The sequence below is a fragment of the Protopterus annectens genome, chromosome 2.part0 (assembly GCF_019279795.1).
Source record: "Protopterus annectens isolate FY-2018-M chromosome 2.part0, PAN1.0, whole genome shotgun sequence".
NCBI classification, from domain to species: Eukaryota; Metazoa; Chordata; order Ceratodontiformes; family Protopteridae; genus Protopterus; species Protopterus annectens.
This window is the reverse complement of record NC_056728.1, coordinates 47,811,478-47,830,292: the sequence shown is the minus strand read 5'-3', so window position 1 is coordinate 47,830,292 and position 18,815 is coordinate 47,811,478. Positions and strand designations below refer to the sequence as shown.

At 40.2% G+C, this 18,815-nt stretch overlaps 1 long non-coding RNA gene across 1 annotated transcript in view; it reads right to left on the bottom strand.

Moving 5' to 3' along the window:
• LOC122792947 overlaps positions 1-18,815 on the bottom strand; it is a 76,964-nt gene that overhangs the window by 24,198 nt on the left and 33,951 nt on the right. The window contains exon 3 of the long non-coding RNA XR_006363431.1: positions 6,840-7,192. This is a non-coding gene — a long non-coding RNA (uncharacterized LOC122792947). The remainder of the gene's footprint in view (positions 1-6,839; positions 7,193-18,815) is intronic.

The window sequence follows — 18,815 nt, the reverse complement described above, 5'->3', positions numbered from 1 at the left end:
CCTTGTCACAACCAGTGCAAATCTTAACATCTTCAACTCTGCCACGTCAAGCTCTGACTCCTGCCTTTTTGTCAATGCCACTGTCTCCAACCCATATAACATAGCTGGTCTCACTACCCTCTTGTAGACCTTCCCTTTCACTCTTACTGGTACTCGTCTGTCACAAATCACTCCTGACACTCTTCTCCACCCACTCCATCCTGCCTGTACTCTCTTCTTCACCCCTCTTCCACACTCACCATTACTCTGAACTGTTGATCCCAAGTATTTAAACTCATCCACCTTCGCCACCTCTACTCCCTGCATCCTCACCATTCCTCTATCCTCCCTCTCATTCACACACATATATTCTGTCTTAGTCCTGCTGACCTTCATTTCTCTTCTCTCTAGAGCATATCTCCACCTCTCTAGGGTCTCCTCCACCTGTTCCCTATTCTCACTACAGATCACAGTGTCATCTGTAAACATCATAGTTCACGGGGACTCCTGTCTGATCTCGTCTGTCAACCTGTCCATCACCATTGCAAATAAGAAAGGGCTCAGAGCTGATCCTTGATGTAATCCCACCTCCACCTTAAATGCATCCGTCACTCCCACTGCAGACCTCACCACTGTCACACTACCCTCGTACATATCCTGTACCACTCTTACATACTTCTCTGACATTCCTGACTTCCTCATACAATACCACAACTCCTCTCTAGGCACCCTGTCATATGCTTTCTCTAAGTCCACAAAGACACAATGCAACTCCTTCTGACCTTCTCTGTACTTCTCCATCAACACTCTCAGAGCAAACATTGCATCTGTAGTGCTCTTTCCTGGCGTGAAACCATACTGCTGATCACTAATCATCATCTCCCTTCTTAACCTAGCTTCCACTATTCTTTCCCATAACTTCATGCTGTGACTGATCAATTTAATCCCTCTGTAGTTACTATAGCTCTGCACATCACCCTTATTCTTAAAAATCGGTACCAAAACACTTTTTCTTCATTCCTCAGACATCTTCTCACTTTCCAAGATTTCATTAAACAATCTAGTTAAAAACTTCACTGCCATTTCACCTGAACACCTCTATGCTTCCACAGGTATGTCATCTGGACCAACAGCCTTTCCATTCTTCATCCTCTTCATAGCTATCCTTACTTCCTCCTTGCTAATCCACTGCACTTCATGATTCACTATCTGCACATCATCCAACCTTCTCTCCCTCTCATTCTCTTCATTCATCAGCCCCTCAAAGTACTTTTTCCATCTGCTCAACACACTCTCCTCGCTTGTGAGTACGTTTCCCTCATTATCCTTTATCACCTTTACCTGCTGCACATCTTTCCTAGATCGGTCCCTCTGTCTAGCCAATTGCTACAGGTCCTTTTCTCCCTCCTTAGTGTCCAACCTTTCATACAACTCTTCATACGCCTTATCCTTAGCCTTCACAACCTCTCTCTTTGCCATGCACCTCATCTCCTTATACTCTTGTCTACTTTCTTCATCTCTCTGACAATCCCACTTCTTCTTCACCAACCTCTTTCTCAGTATACTCTCCTGTACTTCCTCGTTCCACCACCAGATCTCCTTGTCCTCCTTCCTCTTTCCATATGTCACACCAAGCACATTTCTAGCCATCTCTCTTACTAGCTCTGCTGTAGTTACCCAGCTATTCGGTAACTCTTCACTGCCACCCAGTGCTTGAATTAACTCTTCCCTGAACATCACCTCACAATTACTCTTTTTCAATTTCCACCATTTGATCCTTGGTGCTGCCCTCACACTCATCCTCCTCTTCTTGATCACCAGTGTCATCCTACAAACCACCATCCTATGCTGCCTAACTACACTTTCCCCTGCCACCACTTTGCAGTCTCCAATCTCCTTCAGACTGGCACTTCTACATAAGATATAATCTACCTGTGTGCATCTTCCTCCACTCTTGTATATCACCCTATGTTCCCCCCTCTTGTTAAAATACGTATTCACCACAGCCATGTCCATCCTTTTCACAAAATCCACTACCATCTGACCTTCTGCATTCCTTTGCTTAACACCATACCTACCCATCACTTCCTCATCCCCTCTGTTCCCTTCACCAACATGTCCATTGAAATCTGCTCCAATCACCAGTATCTCACCCTTGGGTACAGTCATCACCACTTCATCCAACTCATTCCAAAATTTTTTGTTTCTCATCCATCGCACACCCAACTTGTGGAGCATATGCACTAACAACATTCATCATTACACCATCAATTTCCAGCTTCATAAACATCACTCTCTCCAACACTCCTCTCACCTCCAAAACACTCTTAGCAAACTGTTCCTTCAGGATAATCCCTATGCCATTTATCCTCCCATCCACACCATGATAAAACAATTTGAACCTCCTTCGATACACCTAGCCTTGCTCCCCTTCCATCTGGTCTCTTGCACACACAATATACCAACCTTCCTTCTGTCCATCATATCAGCTAGCTCTCTCCCTATACCAGTCATACTGCCAACATTCAAAGTTCCAACCCTCACTATCACAGTCCTAGCCTTTACCTGCCTTCGGGCATGCATTCCCCCTCTTCTCCTCCTTCAGCCGACAGTAGCCCAATTTCCACCAGCACCCTGTTGGCCAACAGTACTGGTGGCACTCGTTGTTAACCTGGGCCTAGACTGATCCGGTATGTATATCTGTACTGTTATCCGCATGTATGATTTGGCACAATTTTATGCCGGATGCCCTTCCTGAAGCAACCCTCCCCATTTATCCGAGCTTGGGACCGGCACAAAGAAATGCACTGGCTTGTGCATCCCCAGTGGCTGGTTTGCTTGATTCACCTTCCTGATTGTATTAAATTATATTCCTTGTATAATTCAGCACCAGTTGTTAGAATGTGTTTTAAATATGTAGTTTTGAACAGTCTTCCAGTAAGCAATGAAACAAAATGTATGAACCAATAATGGCAAAACAGAACTACCCATTTATAGAAAATTTCAAACATAAAAGGCCACTCAAACTTCTCATAATCCACCAATATCAGTAAATATGCAAAATGTCTGCAGAAGGAAGTCATCTAAATAATTCCACATTTAAGGGATCTCTAACTAATGAAGAGGTTGCTACTAGGAAACAACTCTATATTTCATTGTTTCATATAAAAATCAATTGGCTGTTGCCCTTGAAGAATAAATTGCCTATGTTATATTAAAAAATGATAAGCTGATAATATTGCAACATGGAATGGATGGCAAACTGATAACAGGTTCATAGTCACTAGGTAACTCCTCCAAAGGAGGACATTCACAAGACTGTAGCATCCATTCCCTTTAAAATACAACATAGTACAGTATCAGTGATCTATCTGCATACTGTGGGAGTAGAACCCACAGCTTTCTGCATCAAAAGTAAGCTACTACCTGTTGTGCTAACAATGCAAATGGTCTTGGAACACTCAGTGCTAAACTTCTCTTCCTCTGAAGTTCTCAGCTCCTTGGAAAAATTTCATTTATTTAACATTTTTTTACTAGGAAAGTCAGACTTGGAAGAAAGCCAATTCTCAGCAGAGGCCCTGGGAGAAATGCTCCAGATGCATGTCTTTGTAACATGGGAGGAAACCAGAGTACCCAGAGGGACCTCAACCAAATACAGGGAGGACATGCAGAATCCACACAGAAGGCACCCCAGCCAAGAATCAAACCACATAACCTCTTGCTGTAAGGTAACGACACTACCACTGCACCATCCACTTGACACAACTAACTCTTGCAATTTCACAGCAGAAGAAATCTGAAAAAAGCTAAAATTTATTTGGAGGGGGGCAAAGGGCTAAAACCACTGACCCATTTTATATATTGCTTGTATAATCTTAGAAAGCTGCTAAAATAGTGTTTTGTGTTACTCTGTGTTTCCAAATAAAAAGATGGTAAGATTGAAACTTAAAGGGCTTTCATTATGATTTGCCAGAAAGCCACAAATCTTAAGAGGAACAGCCAAACTCCCTGAATCACATGTGTGGTATGGGTAGAAAATGCGGGACCCTGTACCTAAGGTACAGAGTTTCAACCCAATTACACACACACACACATGAAATATCACTTTGGAGCTACACACAGGAAATATTGCTTTGGAGCTACTGCATAAAATAAATGGAACTAGCTCTAAACAGCCATCACTATCACTTTGAAGCTACGGCCCTTTTTGATAAAAATCCAATAGCATTGTACCTACAAACTCTAGCACATAAATTATTCCAGACATTAAACAACTTGAATACATCCTTGGTCAAAGCATTACTCTTGTAATTATGTACAAATGACCTCTAGAAACAGTCAGGAACATCTTGGAATAGTATGCAATCTCAAGTGGTACCCAATGTCAGAGCCCATTCTAATGCCAAAATAACTGACTGTAAATGTTTTGAAACATTCTAAGCAATGCCTCAAATATTTCACCAACTTTCACACTGTTCTCACACCACCATGGGAACAGCCAGCAATTCCTCATACAGTAAACTCATGTACTGTTACTTCCTATGTTTTCTATTCTGTATATTTGAAATACAGAATTAAAAATGCAATGCGTACACTAACATTACTACAATCGAATCTGTAACAATCTGTGTACCACTTTGTGACTGGCTTGATTAAGGTATTGAGGGAGATTCCAGCCAATTTACAGAACATAGTGGGATAAAGAAAGATTTAGGCCAATGGCAAAGTAAGCTATCTAGCTACTGCATAAAATAAATGAACTAGCACTAAACAGTCATCACTATCACTTTAGAGCTACTGCATAAAATAAACGGAGCCAGAAATACCACTTTGGAGCTACTGCATAAAATAAATGGAACTAGCACTAAATGGCCATTGCTATCACTTCAGAGCTACTGCATAAAATAAACGGAGCCAGAAATATCACTTCAGAGCTACTGCATAAAATAAATGGAGCTAGCACTAAACGGCCATCACTATCACTTCAGAGCTACTGCATAAAATAAACAGCCATCACTTACTGCATAAGCGTAACAGAATGAAATATCACCGACTTACTCCAGAATTGGAGCCTTAAAAGTAAGCAGCTATCCATGGAGCTAACACTTGGGAGCCTTATCAGCAAGAAATGCTTTCTGCACACTTTTCTGTTTAAATTAGTGTGCGAAGTGTGCATGAGTCCTCTTCTCCCTTGCCTTGTGGTTCCGTCGCCTATAGCTATAGTTTACCACCTGTTTGTCTTTTCAGCTGCCGGTAGTGATTCAGGTCGGGAAATTGAAAAAAAAGATATGCTGGAATAGATGCTGCTGAATCATTCAGCTGCATCTATCTTTTGAGCTGTGGCTTTTTTTTTTTTTAAATGAGATGATCTGCAAAAGTGTGTGGGGGGGCTCCCCTCCCCCCTCCTTCTATGGTTCCGGCGCCCATGCTTGGCATTTTCATAAATACTTCCATCTCTGCTCTTTCTTGATTAACACATTTATCTGCTTTATACAATTTTCATAACATTTCCAGAATATCTCTGATTATTTTTCTTGTAATAGGCTCCCTGTGTTTGGCGACAACTCTTTCTTCTTTCTGTTGCCTAACTCATTGTGCTAAAAGTCTTTGTGTTCTGGAGTTATTATCAAACAATAGTTGCTTAACAGCAATCTTTCTACATTCATGCATATTATTCAGATACTCCCTTATTTTCTCTTTAGCACTCTGCATTTATGCCTTTTCCTGTTCTGTGAGATTCCCCTTATTCTGCAATAGTTTAACTTTGTTAGCCCGTCTAAGTAATTCCTATTACTTCTTAACCATATCTCCTTCTCTTTTATTTTTACACTCCATTTTTATTTTATCCCACTCACTAACTATAACTCCTGAATATACTTCTATCTTCCCTAATAACTCTCAAATAATTTTCACTATCCATTCCTTAGATTCCTCTCTTTTTAACAGGTAGGTAGGAAAATGCCAGTGTCTCATTTTTACTTCATTACCCTGCATTTGTATCTTAGTTTTTATCAGTGCATGATCTAAAATAGTTAGCGGATATGTATTGAAACTTTCAATTAAATGCACATGTTCCTGTAAAATATCATTTATATCTAGACTAGCCCAGTTATTGTACATTGGGGAATAATATGTAAATTGAGTTCCTACTTCTGAATTCAAGTCTTCTGTACCAAGTACCTTCATATATTTCTTATGGCATTCTTTGCATACCAGGCAAACAGTGTATGAATCCCAGCCGCTGTCTTTTGTAATAACAATAGGTGAAACATTATTTAGTAAAATCTCTGTAGCAAAATGAAACCAGCTACCACATGTCATTAAATACGAACAAAACTATGATAGAGTAAACTTCTATAGCACTTAAACAAATGCCTATGAATATCAAAGTTTTAGACATATTGTGCAACAATTGAATATAGCATTGTGTTTATTAAATGTAATATTGTATACTGAGGTTCTTTCTTACCATTCCCTACCTTGAAGAGTCTGTACAGTCTGGTCAAACAGTTATCTTCCCTTTATGTACCCATAATATAGTTTTGCATGTCAAAACTGTCAAACATATTCTATCCCCTAATTGTACACCTTCATCTTGTATGTTTTTAGTATAGGTTAATCTGCTGTGTTGAAATGTCATATTCTTGGAAAAGTATTCCATATTGCTCTTTGAACACTGTAACCATATGTAGATGTACTTTTTCATGCAGCAATGGTACTTCTTTCAGTAAAGTATATGTCAACTAACTGTGCATTTCTCATATGTGTTATCAAATCTGAAGTGTTTATGTTTTTTATGAGTGCTGTCTTACAAATTATATCTGTTACATATAAGAAGTTGTCTAGGACATATTACATACCTTTGCACTGTCATGCTGGCATTAATGCTTCTTGAGAAGTCCAAAAAGTCCATGGTGGTGGTGGTGGTGGTGATGATGATGATGTCCGTGATGTCCATGATGTCCATGGTGGTGGTGGTGATGATGCCCATGCCCATGATGTGGGGGGTGATGGTGATGATGAGGACAGATGTGACCAGTTGAACAGGTGCACACAATAGGTGCAGGAAGCACCACAGGGGGAGGTGGGTGATAGGGTGGGCAAGGTGAAGCAGGCATGCTTGGCACAGCAGGTCCTACTGGGTATGGATAACCAGGAGCTGGTGGATAGACCTGGGGATGTGGAAAACCTCCAGGGCATGGATGTGGTTTACCTAAATAAGAAGAAGGCACCATTACTAAATTCGAGAAAACACCTTTTTTGAAGTCTAGATATATTGCTAAAATAATTTTGTCTCATTATGTCAGGATTAATAGTTAACATCAAATTATGTTCCTCTTGTTGGGATAAAGGCTAAAGCGAATGACATCAGAAAAGACTGAGCAGCTGGGCCATGCCTTCCTATAGGAATGAATGTTAAGTAAGATTATTTGTACTTGGCACCTGGTTAAAGTATTTAGAGTCCTAACATGAGATGCACATTATTTTCAGAAGATATTTAATTTCCTTGTCTCCACTTCCGTCCACAGTTAAAAGTTTCTTAAGCAGCAATAACATGCCTCAGTGGTTCATATAATGCTTTTTTTTTAAATAAGAAACATCTTTATTAAATCATCACTTATTGCAGAGGCAATCATGCATTTATATAAATGAAAACAAACCACATTGACATATTTTTCCTTGCAAACATTATACATCACTTATAATCTCTCCAGTCATTGTCAGTCAAACATTACATAGCTCATTCAAATCCTGCCTTCTTTAAATCCTCATTATTCTTATTTATTTTATTTTATTTATTTATTTAACATTTGTTTACGTGGAAAGTCCGATTTAGGACAAAGCCAATTTTCAGTGGGGGCCCAGAGAGAAATGCTCCAGATGCATGTCTTTGTGATGTGGGAGGAAACCGGAGCACCTGGAGGAAACCCACAAGAAGGACATGCAGACTCCACACAGAAGGCACTCCAGCTGAGAATCAAACTAGAGAACCTCTTGCTGTGAGGTGACAATGCTACCGCTGTACCACTGTACCATCCATTCTGTGTGTATTGTTCCCAGAAATCCAAATTTTTTCTGTTTAATTTGTTCCTATCCTTTTCATAAGATCCTATTTCCAGTTGTTTTATCTCTGTTACTATATTCACTACTTCTAGTACAGTTAGTTTAAACTTTGATTTCCATTTTCTAGTAATTACTTTTTTGACAGACACCATAATTAGACTCAGCAAGGCCTTAGTGGTTCATAACCACCTAATTCATACCACATCCCAAGTCTTTGCCTTTTTTTTTTTTTCAACTTCCATTCAGAAGGACTGCGGTATCATCCTGCAACATAACATCTTGCTTAGCTTAAATCATAAATACTGGGCTTCATAATCACATCTAAAACTTTGTTAAAAGAATCTAGACTAGGACAAAATTTTATCTCACCTGGTAGAGCATGCATAGTGGCACATTATGTCGAAGTACCAGTTTGACCTTGTATTTTTTACATTTTTGTTTTCAGTAACTGCAATGGTCATCTTAATTTTAAGGAATGAATAACTTATTTAATCTAAGGCTATGAAATAGACAGAGGTCCTTAAAGGCTTTATGAACTTGGACGGGATAAACAGAGATGAATGATCATGACTTCCTTGCATGCAACATCAAAAATTCCTTGATGCTGTATTTGATGCCCAGATGAAAGCTTACTGAGTTCCTGGGCCATTTTGCCTATCTTTTTTGCATTCTTTGAATTCTATGTATATCGGTATACTATTAAAAAATGAAACTCTGAAATGTCAATGTGCTTAACGTCAAGTTAAAATGATCAAAATGTAATATTATCACCCCTTTGCACATGCTCAGAGGAATAACCTCGGAACAAGTAACTTTTAAAATGTGTTTTTTTACCGGGGGCAGGTCCCCTTACCCCTTGTGAATTAATTATTCTAACTCTGAGCAATCATTGAGCAAAGGGCATATTCCCAATCCTTGGAGGGGTTGTGAAGTCTTGTACAGCTGTTGACCACCTGTTTTATCGACCAAAGTGTGTCAGCAAAACAGAGGTTGACTTAAACTAAGATTGACTAAAAGAAAATAACACACACACACACACACACACACACACACACACACACACATATATATATATATATATATATATATATATATATACATACACATGCACACATACGCACATAAACATAGATATATAGATAGAACTGTGTGTGTGTGTGTGTGTGTGTGTGTGTGTGTGTGTGTGTGTGTGTGTGTGTATGTATATAGATAGATAGCTAGATATAGATATATAGATATATATAGATGATATATATAGATATATAGATATAGATACACACACGCACGCGCATCTCCTAAATTATATTTAACACTCATACAGTCTATATCCGCGGTGGTGGTGCTGCGGTAGTGTTGTCGTCACCCAATAAGACCCTGTCCGTTTCGATTCTCAGATAGAGCGTCTTCTGCGTGGAGACATGTGTGAATGGGCATACCTTCGTTGAAGGTTGTGCATCAAGGCTGGTAACTTGGCACGTAAAAATCAACTACCAATCATTAGCGGACCAGAGTTCTGCTGTGGCGACCCCTAACCGGGAAAGCCGAAAGACACAAACAAACAAACAGTCTGATTTGTGTATTAAATATCTATGACTTCAACACCCTGCATTGGTGGTACAGAGAGATGAAGCCCTGACTATGTTCCTGGTGACCTGATTGGCTCAGACAGTTGGCAAGAAGGATAAGCATGTCTAACATGGATTAGAAGAAGTACACATTCCCAGAGGCATATACATATGCCCATTTTATCAGGCCAGTATCCAACTCAATATGGGAGAGTTTCTGCATTCAGATATTACAGTTCACCCTACCAAATGCTTTACAGACCAAAGAAAAGCAGAATAAGTGGATTCCCTTCATCTCTCACTGTAGAGATATCTTCCCAAAAGGTCATCAAGTGAGCAAGTATGTGTGATCCTGTGATTCTGGGTAGAGGGACAGAGTCCAATCATTACTGTCTAGGCATAGTTCTGGAGGATTCTGGTCATCTGTTCATAAATAGTCAACTTAGCACATGCAAGCTTCATGGTGAAAGGAACAAAACTAGACAGCAGTGTGTAAACAATATGGAAGAAAGCTGGGATTAACCAAGTTAGATTTACTATCCAGCTCTAACTACTCTGTAGCATGGGGGTGGAGTATCACATTTAAAGTGCCATCCTTTGATCTGAATATTAATCTAAGGATTCATTTTGATGGCAGAAAATGAATAAAGGTGGATGTGTACCTGTTAGGCAGGCTCTCTTTTTCCTCATAAAGCCATGACTCAGAACTGCATCTGGTGCTCATTTGGACACCTGACCACTAAAATTATCTGACCACAGGGCTGACATACATACCAGCTTTATCCAGATATGTTATGAATCTTTTGAAAATGATCCTTTTAATAAGCATCTGTTCATACAGCTGTGACATATCTATTATAAGCTGTAAACAATTTTGTACAGTATAATTAAAAACATTTTTACAAATGAGCCGTGCCAAGCAGAAAATGAAATAACATTAAATGAAATCTCTTTGGCATACATATAATAATAATGTGACAAGAGCTTGCAATTTTGAATTGGGGCCCAGTGAAAAAGCACGGTTGTGTAAGTAAACTTACTGTAATAGTAGATGTTCAAATTATCACTGCTGCAGTAGCCTTAGCTATATGAGTTATACCCTGCCAAGGATTCAACAACCAGGCAGCTTCTAAAGCTTCAGGGCACCTTCCATACTCCCAAACTTTCTGGCAGCTCGAGCTGAGCTGACTGAAAGACAAGTTTGGATTCCAAGCCCTTCAGAGCTTTCCTGACAGCAAAGAGAGAGAAAGAGGAGGTATGAGCCCTGAAAGGACAATGCTAGGGAGAAGAAAAAATAAATAACCACACCCTGGCATCAATAACACACTGAAAAACAAGGTGGATGAATGGCAGGTAGTGGTTACTGTAGCAGTGATCATATGAACATCTACTAGTAGGGTAACTTACTTACACATCTGTACCATGTTCATCATACTGATTGATTGCTTATGCAGTAGCCTTATCTATATGGGTAGATTACCCTAGCTTACTACATTTGGGAGTTGGAAGCAGAAGAGTCCAGGAGCCAATGGAGAGTGGTCCTTGCAAATCCTGAAATAGTCCTAGAGAAGGAATTAAGTTTATAGTGCTTTGTAATAATATATACAGAGGACCAAACAGCAGCTTCTAGAATACTTCTAGAATTCAACCCTTTCCAAAAAGCCATAGATGAAATCAAGTCCCTGGTACAGTGGGTCTTGTTCCTGCCTGGCATAGTTTTGTTGTGGTGAGTATAACAAAAGGTAATAACCTTAGGCAACCATTTGTAAATAATCTGCTTTGACATAGGTTGTCTGTTCTTTTTACCTTCACAAGAAATGAAAATTGATTGGAAGATCTGTAAGATTTAGTTCTCTCAAGACAGTGCCTGAGTTGCCTGTGGATATACATAGTATGGACCATCCTTTCTCTATCAGTTTTTGGTTCAGGAAATAAAAGTGGAAAATTGATAGTTTGGCTTAAAGTAAACTTGGATAGGACTTTAGGCATAAAAGGATAATTTCACAAACAAACCATGTCCCTGTGGAAAATGAGATAAGATTGTCTCACTATAAGAGCTTGCAACTCAGATATTCTTCTTGCAGATGTCAGCGCAATCAGTAAAACTGATTTCTGTATTAAGAACCTCAAGTCAGCTAGGTTAGCCAGATTAAATGGAGCAAGTGTTAGCTTCTCTAACACAACATTAAAATCCCAAGGAGGGGGCTCTGGTTTTCTTGGAGGTCCCTTATGCAAAACCCCTTTCAAAAACATTTTGACATGAGATTACATTGAAAGAAAAGGATCCATGGGCAGTCATGCTAAAATGGCCAATGAATGAACCTTGACAGAGGAACAGGAAATGCCATAGGATAGTAACGCACACAAATAGTATAAAACCAGAGGACACCTAGCTCTGAATGGGTGCTGATTATATTGTTGGTAACAGGTAGAAAAACGTATCCATTTGCTAATATATGTTGGTGTCAGGGTTTATCAAAATGATCTTGTGTGAGTTGATCCATTCTGTAAGGAAGATTGTGGTAATTGCCCCTGGCCATCTTCAAAAAAAGGGAAAACTATGGTTGCCTGGGCCAGAAGGGAGTCAGCAAAATGATCTGGTGGATTCTTTCCAAATTTCAGAATACTCTGGATATTACTGGAAAGGGTGGAAAAGCATACAGGAACACTGTTCAAGGAAATGAAAAGGCATTTGTCTTTCAGACCTTCTTCTTGGGAGTCCTGGAGTGAAATTTTGTCAGCTGATTATTCAGTGAGAAGGCAAAGATGTCTACTTGAGGAACTCCCCACAGATGGATGAAATCTTGGAAGGCCCCCTGACCTAGCTTCCATTCCTGTGGGTCTGCCCTTGTCCTGCTCAGCTTGTCTGCCACATACTTTTGCTCTGATGTAATGTAGGATACCTGTAGAGTAAAACTGTGCAGTGAAGGTATACCCCAAGCTAACATAGCTAGTCTTCAAAGGGGATATGACCTGGTTCCCTCTTGCTTGTTGATATATCAGGTGACTTTGGTATTGTCTGTAACAACTTCAAGAGGTCCCGTGGAGCAAAAATGATTAAGAGAATTGAGTGCCTTGATTATGGCAAGCATCTCTTTTATATTTATATGCTTTCATCTGTTCCTGGTGTCCCACACCTTGTACTTTTATCCATTCTGAAACTGCTCCCCAAGCAAAGGGCAAAGCATCTGTGATGACTGACTGCTTTGAAACAGGGAGGGAGAAGAAGAGACTTGGATTTAGAAATATCTGTTGTCTCCACCAAGTGATTTCCCTTCTGACAAACCCCAGCATTGGGATATGAAAAGACAATGGGTGTTGGTGCTGGGACCAAAGAGGCTTCAGATGGTAGTGTATCTTTCTCATGTGGAATCTTGCTAGGGGTATCATGTGAATCACAGAGGCCATGAGACCCAAATGCTGAGGTATTCCACTGCAGAAAAGTTCTTTGAAATATGGTGTCTAGTTGAAATTTCAGAAACAAAATCTTGTGAGAAGGAGTCTGGAAAGACATTTGAATGTTTTCGTGGAATCCCAGCTTGTGTAGGAGATTTTTCACCCAAGGAATAGATTCTTGACACTTTGAAAAAGACTCTGCAAAGATAAGCAAGTTGCCTAAATATGGAAAAATGTGGATATTCTGTAGCCTGCAATGAGCTATAACTAGAGCTAGACACTTTTTGAACACTCATGGTGGAGTGGCTAGTCCAAATTATAAGGCAGAGAACTGATAATGTGATACATACATACAAAACCTTAAGAAAAGTCTGGATGAAAAGGAATGTGATGATCAGCATAAATCTAATGTTATACACAAACTTGAATGAAGATGAAGAGGGAGCAGGTTATGAAGTGACAACACTTTGAATTTGGGCACTATCATAAACAGGTTTAGGAAAGAAATATCCAGAACTGTTCTCCAAGCATGTTCTTTCTTTGGCACTAAAAACATCCATGAATAAATCCCCTTTCCCAGCTTGGAAGGGTGAACTGGTTCTGTCATTCCTTTGGACAGCGTGAGATGAATGACAGGTGGAAACACAATTTTCTAGTCTGCAGGATGAGGAATTTCCTCCCACTGCCATCTGTAAAACCTATTTGTCTGAAACCGTCTGTTGCCAAAGAGAAAAGTGGAGAGTCAGACTTTCTGGAAGAAAAAAAAGGGGCTGCGGGGGTGGGGATTAAATGTTTCTTAAATAATCATTCAGACTTAAAGGACTGTTTTTGGTTTTGAAAGTTTTCAGAATTTTTCTTGGAACTCCTTGTCATTTCCTCTTAAACGTATGTATACTTTTATTTTGTTGAGACTGTTTATTTTGTTTCCTACCAAAAATGGATGAGGAGTTACAGAATCCCTTGGAAAACTGGGAAAAGGAAGGCTGAAAAATCTTAGAGATTCCCTGTATGAGTTTACCCTTTTCATCACACTTTTTGATCACCTCTGCAGCAGACAGGCCAAAAGTTAAATCTTTAGACAAAGGAAATGGGAGGTTCTGAGAATGCAGCCATGCAAACCTCCTTAAAACAGTACCAGTAGCCATAGCCCTGGAAGAAGTATCAATAGAATCATACACACAAGGATTGTTCCACGATCAAGTTGAAAATGGTGCCTCTTTCCTGTGGGGAAAAACAGCAAATACTGCAAAAGCTAAAAGTCTTTAAAAAGTCACTATTTTCACAGACATATACAGTAAAAAGCACTTTAAAACACTTTGTCATTCTCATAAAGTAAAATAAACCCACTTTCTCCACAAACAAAATGTTTTTAAAAGAGAACTGCACCCACAGACTGAAAAAACATGTTTATTTCATTATGGTTTGGTGTTTCCTACATTTTAACACCACTCTGGGATTATTTATAGGTTTTTAAATATTTTTATACATAATTTCTGAGTCTGACCACATGGGGTCTAGCACCGTGAAATGATCCTGATTGTTTAGTCTGTCTCTAGGTAGCCCACAATGCAGTGCTTGTTTGTAAAAAAAATGACATCACGCAGGACTCTTTCTTCCTAAAGCTCCTGTCACTGCATTGATTTTACATATATACACTGCTGTCTTTCAGTCAGTTTTAAGTAACATTTCATGATGATCAATGACTACTTAAAAACACAAACAGTGCAAATGCCACAGAACAGACTTTCAAAGTGCTTTTTACTGCTGCTTCTTTTTAGAATGGCTAAATTGCAGTCTTTTGTGAAGCCTGAATTGTTCTACTTTGACTCAACACCCATCCCCCCCTTCACACCTAACTTCCCTATCTGTCAAAGTGCTAAAGGTAATTTGAGTTATCTCCTGTGATTGACAGCTCACAGCAGGATACTTGACTCATGTACTGTTTCCTTGTTTTAGCCTTTACTTTCTGTATGGGTAGAGGAAGGACCAGGAAGCTGCGACATCACAGCATAGGTGGGTTTGTAGAACGGTCATAGGGATGCCAGTTTGGGAAAGGAATTGGGTAGAAAACTACATGTATTCAATGGCCTTGAATGAATTGGACACTGTAGCAAGCTTTTCTAGGGCAGGATACAAGTTTTTTGAAAGTGAAACCACCACAGTACAGTAAGGCATTGTTCTAGTGGAGAGAAACAATTGATTTAAAATATTTTAAATGCTGAATTTGTGTGTGTGAATTTCTGCTTATCTTGCTAGAAGCTCCATTGTGCCTGACTGAGAGTGTTTCTTAAACGATTGGAATTACAGTGCTGACATAAGTATATTTTTTGCACTTTAACTAGCTGTTCAGTGTTGCTTATCAGTACTGCACTATTTTTATTTATTTGCTTGACTGAGTTATTTACTTTTCTGTGTCTGCATTTACATATCTGCTGACCTCTGGTTGAATTTTTGTTTTTCTACCACCTTCCCCCAATTGCTGTTGTGTTCTTAAAGTTGGTGGCTTTTGCTGTTGCCTGCCCATACTGTAAATTTGATCTGGGACAGTCCTCCTAGTCCCATCTCATTAGCTCATTCTACCTAACACAGAGATCATTTGGAAAGGCCATACCCCTTAGTTCTTTAACCTTGAATTATCTTCTGTTCCTCCTCTCTCCCTTTCTAATTTACTAACTAACAAACAAGAAAAAAACACTTTATTCAGCTGCTTTTACTGTATTTGTGTTTCCTCCTCCTACTCTATTACTTCATCTTGCTTTTTCTGCTACTCGCTGCTGCTTGTTCTCTAAAGTGCTTGATTGCATCTTTTCTGTTGCATTTATTACTGCTAGTTTATAGCCTGCTTAAATTGTGTTATTTTAAGCCTCTTATTTTTGGTTTAAGCACATGGTGTTTAGGCCTACCCCTTAGCTCTCCCTGGCCTTTCTCTCTTAGATTTTGACAAATATGGAAGGACAATTTCCTACAATTTCTCCTGCCAGTGTGGTTGATATGGGCATCCTAAGACAGTGTAGCAACTGCCTCATGTACACAGACAACCATCTACTACTACCACCTAGGAACACAATTTGCAAGAGATGCAATTACACTAGGAACATAGAGTTATGCTCTGCCTCTCACAAGTCAGTATATCTGGCACTGAGAAGGTTGTCAACACAATCACTACACCTCTAATACAACCCACACCTACACAACACACACCCACATATGTAGAGGTCCTCAACAAAACATACCCAAACTAAGGAGACCTCTGAGGGAAAACAAACACACTCTCCACAGCCCTCCACACCACATACCATGCATAGTTCACACCTGTGCCTCACAGCCACTAAGGCTTAACTGTAAACCCAACATATTAGTCATAGGAGACTCCATTGTGAGGCACACAGATGTGTCTCTCACCAGGCTGGATAAGGAGAAAGTCATGGTTAGTTGTCTGTCAGGGGGCCAGAATCCACCATATCACATAAGCACTCCAGTCAACAAAAGATACTGTTATGACTCTGTCATAGTCCATGTTGGCGTGAATGACTTGAGATGTACCTCCCTGGACTATATGAAGAAAGACGTGATTGAACTCGCTGAATATGTGCCCCAGGTGAGTATGTCCCTAGCCTTAAGCAACATTCTACCATCACCCAGAATGATGCCTCAGTACAAACAGAAAATGATTGACTTTAACAATTGGCTTAGTTTCTGGTGTCATTCTAGGGGGATCCAGTACCTGACAGCCTGGAAAGATATGATCGACAGACCATGATGCTTTGCCAGAGATGGCCTGCATCTGTCTCACTTGGGCTTCAGGCTTCTGGCAAAGGATTTTGCCTCCCCCATATTGCCTTTTTTAGGAAAAGTGATGAGGTTAAAACTACTAACATAAAACTTTCAACAAAACGTAAATTAAAGGTCATCCTGCTAAATGCTAGGAGTCCAAACATGAAACTGCACTCATTGCAAGCATTCTTAACCCTGGAAAATCATGACATCTGTGCAGTCACAGAAACCTGGTTTAAAGCTACAGAGAGCACCCCAGCCTTACCTGGTTAGTCATCCTATCTTATATTCAGACCCCAACCTGTGGGCAGTAAAGCCAAAAGGAGGTGGAGTTTCAATATATATATTAAAGACATACACACCTCCAGGTTGGTCAAACAGTATGGTGCACAGGAGACGCTCCAGGTGCAGTTAACCATTGACAATACCTCTATACAAATCATAGTTAGTTATCAGCCCCCAAATCTGTCTCAAGATGCCTAATCCACCTATCTAGACCTCTTCGAATCCATCAAGATTCAACCCTCTACCATGATCCTGGGTGACTTTAACTACCCAAACATAGACTGGAAGAACTACTCATTCCAGAACACAAATGCCCACAGATTCCTCAATTTTGTCAGTGCAAATGCTTTGGAACAACTAGTCGATACCCCCACAAGAGGTGATAATATCCTGGACTTGGTATTAACCAACATGAGTGACCACTGGAGCATCCCCGCAGTATCATCCTCCCTGGTAAGATCCGACCATAAAGCTGTCACTCCCCCAACCACCTTCTAGCTACAGTCAAACAAAAAAAACTTCTCCAAAGCTAATTACAACCTCCTGAGGGATGGTATAAACAGCTTCACAGCCCCTTCCCCTCTCTAGGAACTGGCACCAGTATCCAAAACTATACCAAAGCACTATATGAGCATTTATATAGATGCATGGAATCAGGAATACCCGACAGGACTAAATCATCCTCCACAAGGAAGAGTAGACCTGTCTGGTGGACATCTGCAATAAATAAACTCTATAACAAAAGGAAAAAAAATGCTGTCCAGGACAAAGAAGGAGCAGGTGCCCAATTGGAAGCAATCTCTCCTTAGCCTGAACAAGCAAATAAGAGCACTAGTGAAATCCTCCAAAGCAAACTTTGAGTCCAAATTGGCCACATCTACTAGAGACAATCATAAGGCCTTCTTCACATATGTTCCGCAATCTCAAAGGAAGTACCCAGATCTGTTCAGAACTGGTGGTCAAGGACACCACATATACAAATACGGTAGATATAGCAAACTTGCTGCCTGACAGATTCAGCAAAAACTTCAACCCTCTGTTCCCCCATCAGTAAATCAGGACATTCCCAATACCTGCCCCCTTCCCCTTATATCTAGGGAACAGGTCATCACTGCTCTCTCAAAGGCAAAGAATACAGCCTCCATGGGACCTGATAACATCCCAGGCTGCATCCTACATGAACTCAGGCAGGAAGTTGTAGCACCATTAGGTGCCCTATTCAACCAAAGCCTGAGCTTTGTCCCAGCTGAGTGGAGGACAGCCACTGTCATCCCTTTGCATAAAGGTGGAGTGTCCACTGATCTGGGAAATTATAGCCTCATCAACCTAATTAGCCTGATCTAAAAGGCCATGGAATGGATTATCATGGCTCTTATTAACAAGGACATTGGCAACCTTCAAACACTCGATCCTACACAGTTTGGCTTTGTCAAGGGGAGGTCACATCTGTTAAACATGGTTAACTTCTTTGAGACAGTCACCAAAGCCATAGATGAGGGGAAGATGGTGCACACCGCCTACCTTGACCTGGCCAAAGCCTTTGATACTATTCCCCACTTGAGCATAATAGATAAACTCTCCCATCTAGACATCAATCAGTATGTTACTAGATGGGTAGCTAACTGGCTCACTGAGAGAACCCACCTAGTCAAAATAGGGGAAGCCACCTTGAGCAGTAGACCCGTAATGACTGGCATACCCCAGGGTTCGATCTAGGGGCCTCCGTTATTTGGGATATACTTTTCTGAGGTG